Here is a 7,659-nt window from a genome sequence, read left to right as displayed (position 1 = left end):
AATGTCCAGGTCCTCTACTCTCTGAAAAGTAAAAAGAAAGGGAGCCTAAATTTCTTCTTTTCATAAAACATGTTGTTTAGGAATAAGTCTCGCATTGTGATAGCCAACAATGCATCTTCCTTCTTCATCCCCAGCATCAGCAGCACCATTGCCATACCCAGCATCAGCAGCACCTCCATCCCCAGCATCAGTGGCACCATCACCATTCTCAGCAGCAGCGCCTCCATCCCCAGCATCAGTGGCACCACCTCCATCAGCAGCACCAGGACCACCTTCAGCATCGTCAGCAAAAAGAGTACATGTCCGGCAGCAAGTCAGGGTGACTTGCACACACTGTGGCATTAAAATAAATCAAAGGAACTTGCTGGTTCATATCAAGCAAAGAAAATCATTAAATTATATAAGCAGTTACACAAAAAAGCCTTATTACATTTACCAAAATAATAATAATAATAAAAAATAATGAGATGTCAGCTTAATTGCCTTATGAAGGTCAGGCCGATTTAAGCAGTACTGAGTGAGACCAACCCCTGCATGGAGATTCAGAACGAAAGAGAAACAGAGAAGCCCCAGTATGTAATTATGGCCTGTTCATTTATTGAAGACCCCGTGGATGAGGGTGCACGGATATTAGAAAGAGCTTTCAGACCACCAGCCCCAAGGGTCTTTAGGGACAGTTTAAACCCTCTTGCCTTCCCAGATGACTATCTGTGGGAGAGATACTGGTTCAGCAGACCCAGCATAGTCTACCTATGTGAGCTGTTGGAACCACACCTCAGCAAACCCACACGGCGAAGTCAATGCCTGACCACAGTGCAATCTGTCTGTATTGCACTGCGTTTCTTTGCCAGTGGGACATTTCTCTACAGTGTTGGTGATGCTGAGCATTTGGCTAAAGCAATCGTATGCCATGAAATAAGGATGGTCTACCGTCCTCTGAGGCAATATTTAAATATTTATATCACCTTCCCTGGCCATCTACCAACACAGAGGATCAAGGAGAACTTTTATGCAATAGCAGGTATGTGACAGTTAAAGTAAACTTAAAAATTGATATGCCTGTATTAAGCTAAATTTGTTCCTCAGGTTTTCCTTGTCTTGGGTGCTGTGGACGGCACCCACATCAGAATACAGGCCCCAGCTGGACCAACTGAGGCAGACTATGTGAACAGGAAATCTTTCCATAGCTTCAATGTACAGGTATGTAGATTGGCAATAACTCCATACATTGCCAGTAGAGGGATTTAGCTCTGAATTTAACATTGTTCATCAATTCATATATTGAGCAATCTTAAATTTATGCTCCGCCAGACAAAATATGCTATATCATTAAATCCACTCTCTGTGTTCAGATGATCTGTGACAGCAACTGCCTAATAACTAATGTTGAGGCGAAATGGCTAGGCTCTGTCCATGACTCCAGGATCTTTCGAGCATCTTCACTGAAACAGAGGTTTGCAGAAGGCAAGAGAACATTTCAAGCAAGGGTTTTTACTTCACAATCATTTTATTATTGAAAGTAGTGATCATAATTTTAAAAGAGAAATAGTTCTAACAGTCAGTAGGCACACATAACTTTATACGTCTTCATACATACATATATATATATATATATATATATATATATATATATATATATATATATATATATATATACCTTATACAGTATGTACTTTCTTTTGCAGGGGAGTTTAATGGAGTCCTGCTTGGGGACAGGGGTTATGCCTGCATGCCATACCTCCTAACCCCTTACCCAGAACCTCATACTGAGGCAGAAAGGCAATTTAACAATGCCCACTCGAAAACAAGGGCACGGTTAGAAATGACCTTCGGCCAATTAAAATCCAGGTTTGAAATTCGTACACATTTTACAACTATTGCAGGGCTACTTAAGGTTAACACAGCTCTCACTGCTTTAACTCTTGCAGATTCCAGTGCCTGAAGGGCCTTAGAGTAAGGCCGGACCGAGTGTGCAACATTGTGGGTGCCTGTGCTGTGCTACACAATATAGCAACCATACGCCGGGAGAAACTGCCCACTGTGGAGGTGCAGTGGTAAGACATACCAGCTCTTGAGGAAAGATTGGAAGGACGGACTGTAAGGGACCTTTACAGGGACAGTTATTTTATGTAAAGCCACTGGTGACCATTGAGCCCCAACCCCCAGCTCATGTAGTGATGCATAAATAAAACACATGCTCAAAATGGACACTATTTCATTTATTTACATTGTCCAGAACAGATGGCATTTCAGAACTAGAGATGGTCTAATTAGTATTTTTTTTTAAACATTAACATAACATCTTTTTTATGTAAAATACACTTTTCCAATAAATAAATAATTAAAAAAAAAATAATAATAATTTAAACAAGTTGGAATACTTTATTCAAGGTGCAAATATATGTCGGTGTATTAAATCACCAGCTGGTGGTGCCGTTTCACAACTCTGCCTCCTGCCGTCGCTGTTCTGAAGTTGTCCATTTACTCCTAATTGGGCACATTCAGAACACACATGTCAATCATCCTTTGCTTGGAGCTGTGGAGAGACAGACAACAGAAAATTAAAAACCCAGTTTGAACCATGTACTATTGCGACGCCAAGTATGTTGCTGGTAATAATGGGTAGTTACTCACTTCACTCTTTGCTGACAGGGACGGTGGTTTACAGTGCAACAAGGTTTACTGTTAATAAAACAGTTCTTCAGATTGCACACATATGCAAACCATTTCACATTTAGGCTTACCTCCTGAAGATCAGTGTCTGCAGACACTGTCTCTTCATCAACAGCCCTGGATGTACTGGGGCCATCAAACTGCCAAATGGGGAAAACTAAATCTGTTAAAGCGAGAGAAGATAGCATGACAGAATAGCCTGTAAACCTAAACCATGACTAACTTACACATGGGTCAGGAGTGTCTTGCACAAATGTAGCTAGGGGATCAAGCAGAATTACATCATCTCCTCTCACTGCATAGATGGGCATACCGTCACTTATCAATTATCACAACTAAGAGACTGACACCCGGAGGGAAAGTAGTGGACAATACCTTGTACATATTTCTCCAGGACACCTAAGGGGATGATCTTTGTTGATAACATCCCCCCCCCCCAATTCCCTCCACCTGAGGCCCACCTCGATTAAGGCTCAGTGCCAGCTCCTCTGCTCTCCCCCACCAGTAGCAGTTGGCTGCCTCCTTTTCTTGGCAGCTACAGTGACATTTATACATTTTTAATCTACTATTGAGATTACGTTGCAATTTATTTATAAGCTACTTACCATTATGAAAGATATTTTTATATTTAGTTTTTACTTGCTGCCAGGTTCTTCGCTGTCCACTTAGATTGCTTCTATTGAGATGTAATAGTGAAGGATTAAAATGTAAGACCAGAGTAAGGCTACTGGGTCAGTAGAGTTCACACACACATCAGTAAAGCTCTTATTAACAACCTAGTTAGATTACACTTACGTGGTTACAAGTAGACTTAAATCAAATATTTTTCTAATTTGCTTATTTGTGCAAAACATTTCATACAGGTTCAATTTAAAGTATTTACAGAGATCAAATAATAAAGAACATTATAATATAATATGGACATGTAAACTCAACACAGAAGGGTCCAAGTTAGCCATAGGGATCGTACCAGCAATCGCAGTAGTGTGAAACATTAACCACTGTAACCATGATACACTTGTAATGTTTACATAACTTAGGCATTAAGTCTGTCCGCAATCTTTTGCAAAGCCTTTCCCCTGCCTTTATTTATAGCAAGGGTGTTCTCTTTTTTATTTATTGTGTCTGAGTATTCCTCATACAACTCCATGAGCAGCGTTTGCTCAGCAGCGGAGAAAAAAACTGTCCGCGTTTTTACCTGTCTGGCTCATTTCGGATCTATGTTTCGTTCATTCATTCATTTGGGCTTTTTAAATATCACAGGCGCGCGCACAATGTGAGACTATGCAAGCCTGCCTTGAATAAGCCTTGATTAGTTACAGCTGAGCTACGTTTGTGGAACGACATCAGGCTTAATTTGGAGATGCCGCTAAGTTGAGTCTCACTTTTGCGCGGAAGTCTGGCTTTATTTAGCTACTTTCATGGAATACCCCCAACGACTGGCTGAAAAGTTGTGTTAATTAATAATAATATTTCAGCTCAGTTCTTTAACATCTTGTGACTGACTCTATGCCAAAGATATCTAGAAAATTAGAAATGAAAACATGCGGAAGATTTTAAACAAAACAAGGACAAAATGATGGTACGAGATCTCACATAGGACAATGCAGTACTTCTAATTCAACATTTTATTTGTCAGGCACACAACTACACACAGTATGATATGCAGTGAAACAACTGTCTGTGAACTAAAAATAAAAATTAGATCAAATAAGGAAAATAGACAAAATAAAATCTACAAATATACAGTTACAATAAGAGATATAAAATGTAAACTGTATAAATTATATTAAGTTAAGTCAAGTCAAGTCAAGTCAAGTCGCTTTTATTGTAAAATTGTATTTTACTGTGAAATTCTTATGTGCAAGCTACACAAGCAATAGTGGTGTACAATTATAAGAATAAATATACATATGGATAATACAGTAGTAAAATATTGTGCAAGTGTTATTAAAAAAATAATAATTAAAAAAAAAGTGAGCATAAGTATACACATATACACATACAGAATATACACACATATACACGTCTATATATACATACATATATATATATACATATATCTACATATGCACATACACACATATGCATACATGTATATACCCATACACACACGATTGTGGGAGTGTGTCTACTTGTGTATAATGTATATGTATAATGTCCGCAATGAATGTTGTGCAAAAAGGCAAATATGTGCAGTATGGAGTGCATGAAGTGGCTTAGTGACTATAAAGTTCAAGTTCAAGTTTATTTGTCACATGCACAATCATACAGAGTACAATATGCAGCGAAATGATTTCTGCGACCACAGAGTCGCGACGGCAGCCACCTAACCGGCACCATCATAGAAAATAAGGAATAAGATACATTAGGATAACGAGGGTAAAAAATCTCGTTTTAACAGAGCATCTCGTTATCTTGGTCTTCGGGGAGTTAGTTATGTCTCCAGCCACAGCCTTGAAATGCAGTAGCTGGAAATAATAAGGGCAGCCGAAAAAGAAAAACATATTTTCCAGGTTTCGATCAATATCTGCCAATTTCACAGATATTTAATGTCCATCACTGGTCTCCAGGTCTGTCCAAATCACGTTGCATAGCTGCTAGTCTCACCAAGATGTTATCCAATTTGCGGTCCAGAACCACAGTCTGATTACTGACAGCTCTCGTCACCACTTTTTCCCAGCCAGCCAGTCTCTTGGGGTTAAGACTGACTGCTTTTAAGATTTTTCGATATCCAAGTATCCCACCTAATCCAATCAGCAGAATCCCAGTTATCAGAGTTCCGAATAGGTAGATATCTTCAACATCCTCCAGAGACAGTGCGGCCAGGCACACAATGCGCCACTTCTCCCAACCGTCCATCGTGTATCCAGCAGCAAACGTCTCAGCAGGACAAGTAGGTTCCCCAGAACCCACATTTCTCGTCGAGAAGATCGTGTCAATTGCATTCAGAGACCACTTGATCAAATCCATATTCCTTTTTTTTTATTTTCAAGAGCAAGACGAGGAGAGTATCTGAATAGTATTCACAAGACAGACAAGAGAAGCAAGCGGGGAGAGATAAGGGAGGGAGAGCAGATGCGACCGCCTTCGTCAAGAGCAAGAGAGAAAGACAGTGTGAAAAGTGACAGTGTAGTGTCAGTGGAGACCTATTGGTCAGTGTTCAGTAGTCTGATGACCTGATAATAGAAGTTGTCCCTCAGCCTGCTGGTTCGGGACCAGATGCTTCCATACCTCCTGCCTGACGGGAGCAGTTTAAATAGGTGGTTACTGGGGTGACTGGAGTCTTTGATGATCCTCCTCGCTTTCCTCAGGCACCACTTCCTGTAGATGTCCTGGAGGGAGGGAAGCTCACCTCCAATTATCCTTTCGGAACACCACACCACTCTCTGCAGAGCTTTGCGGTTGTAGGCAGTGCTGTTGCCGTACCAGGTCGTGATGGATCCAGTGAGGATGCTCTCAATGGCACAGCGGTAGAAGGACCTAAGTATGCGGGGGCTCATGCCAAGTCTCTTTAGTCTTTAGAAAGAAGAGTCGCTGCTGCGCCTTGTTCACTGTTTTGTCAGTATGAACTGACCATGTGAGATCCTCTGCTATTTGGACACCCAGGAAGTGGAAGCTGCTCACTCTCTCCACAGCAGCGCCGTTGATGATGATGGGGTAATTTGTGCACCCCTACACCTCCGGAAGTCCACTATCAACTCTTTGGTCTTTCCGACATTGAGGGAGAGATGATTCTCCTGGCACCAATGTGTCAGGGCACTGACCTCCTCCCTGTATGCCGTCTCATCACCGTTGGTGATAAGACCCACCACTGTTGTGTCATCCGCAAACTTTACAACAATGTTGGAGCTGCTAGTGGCCGTGCAGTCGTATGTGTAGAGTGAGTACAGTAGAGGGTTCAGTACACACCCTTGTGGAGCACCCGTGTTCATTGTGACGGAGAATGAGGTGATACTGCCCAGTCTGACCATCTGGCATCTGTCAGACAGGAAGTTGAGAATCCAGCTGCAGAGAGAGCTGCTCAATCCTAGATTTTGTAGTTTCCTGTCCAGCTTTGAGGGAACGATGGTGTTGAATGCAGAGCTATTAAATATTAAATATACAAAGGGAAAAATACGGCATAAAGGAACGACAGCAGCAGTATAAATATGACAGAGAGAGGCAGACCAGTAGTTGATCCAAAGTGCTTTACAATAAAAGATGAAAATAAGAATAATAAAAAACAATTAAAATGTAAATACATAAAACAAAAATTCAACTATTTAAAGTACAGACACAGAATCAGTCAAATCTTAAAACTGACTTTAAACTGTACAGGATCTAGTGCAGTGAGACAAGGACAGTGGAAACATGGTCTCTTTACTTAGTTATTGTTAACAATCTGGCTGCTGCATAAACCTGATCTGAGGGAAAAAAAATAATATATATATATATATATATAGGGGAAAAAAAGTCTTGAATTCATTACGAAATTTAAAGAGATTATTTAATGAAAAGTCATTTCCTGGTTTGATTGGAAGATACAGTTGGAGATCATCAGCATAACAATAATAATTAATATTATGTTTTTGGAGTATTGAGCCATAAGGGAGCACGTAAAGAAAAACCGAGAGAGGGCCGAGAACGGATCCCTGAGGAACGCTACAATATAGCGTTCCTCATTGTACAGTGTACAGTGTACTGTCACAGTCAGGTCAGGCTCCGAACCCAATCCGACACAGCGCCCCTTATCACCCGAGTACTAATCACCAACACCTGTCAGTAATCAGCACATGTGCATAAAGACCACACACAACGCTTCAGTCGACGTCTGGGCTCGTATCCATGAGTGTGGACTCAACTTCTGTCTCCCAAGTAAGAAGAATAATACTTACCTGTTTACTTACCAGATACCTCTGCTTTCAGAAGCGTTCCTGTTTCCGTCTCCGAGCGTGGAGCTCTGTGTTACTGGCCGTGTGGGTCATGGTCGGCCATCATTGATTC

The 7,659-nt window shown here is 41.0% G+C and overlaps 1 pseudogene; it reads left to right on the top strand.

Moving 5' to 3' along the window:
• The first annotated feature begins 582 nt into the window (after nt 1–582).
• On the top strand, nt 583–2,058 carry LOC128515582 (putative nuclease HARBI1; annotated as a pseudogene).
• The last annotated feature ends 5,601 nt before the right edge of the window (nt 2,059–7,659 follow it).

Source organism: Clarias gariepinus, chromosome 28, assembly GCF_024256425.1.
Source record: "Clarias gariepinus isolate MV-2021 ecotype Netherlands chromosome 28, CGAR_prim_01v2, whole genome shotgun sequence".
In the NCBI taxonomy this organism is placed as follows: domain Eukaryota; kingdom Metazoa; phylum Chordata; class Actinopteri; order Siluriformes; family Clariidae; genus Clarias; species Clarias gariepinus.
This window is presented reverse-complemented; position numbering and strand designations above follow the sequence as displayed.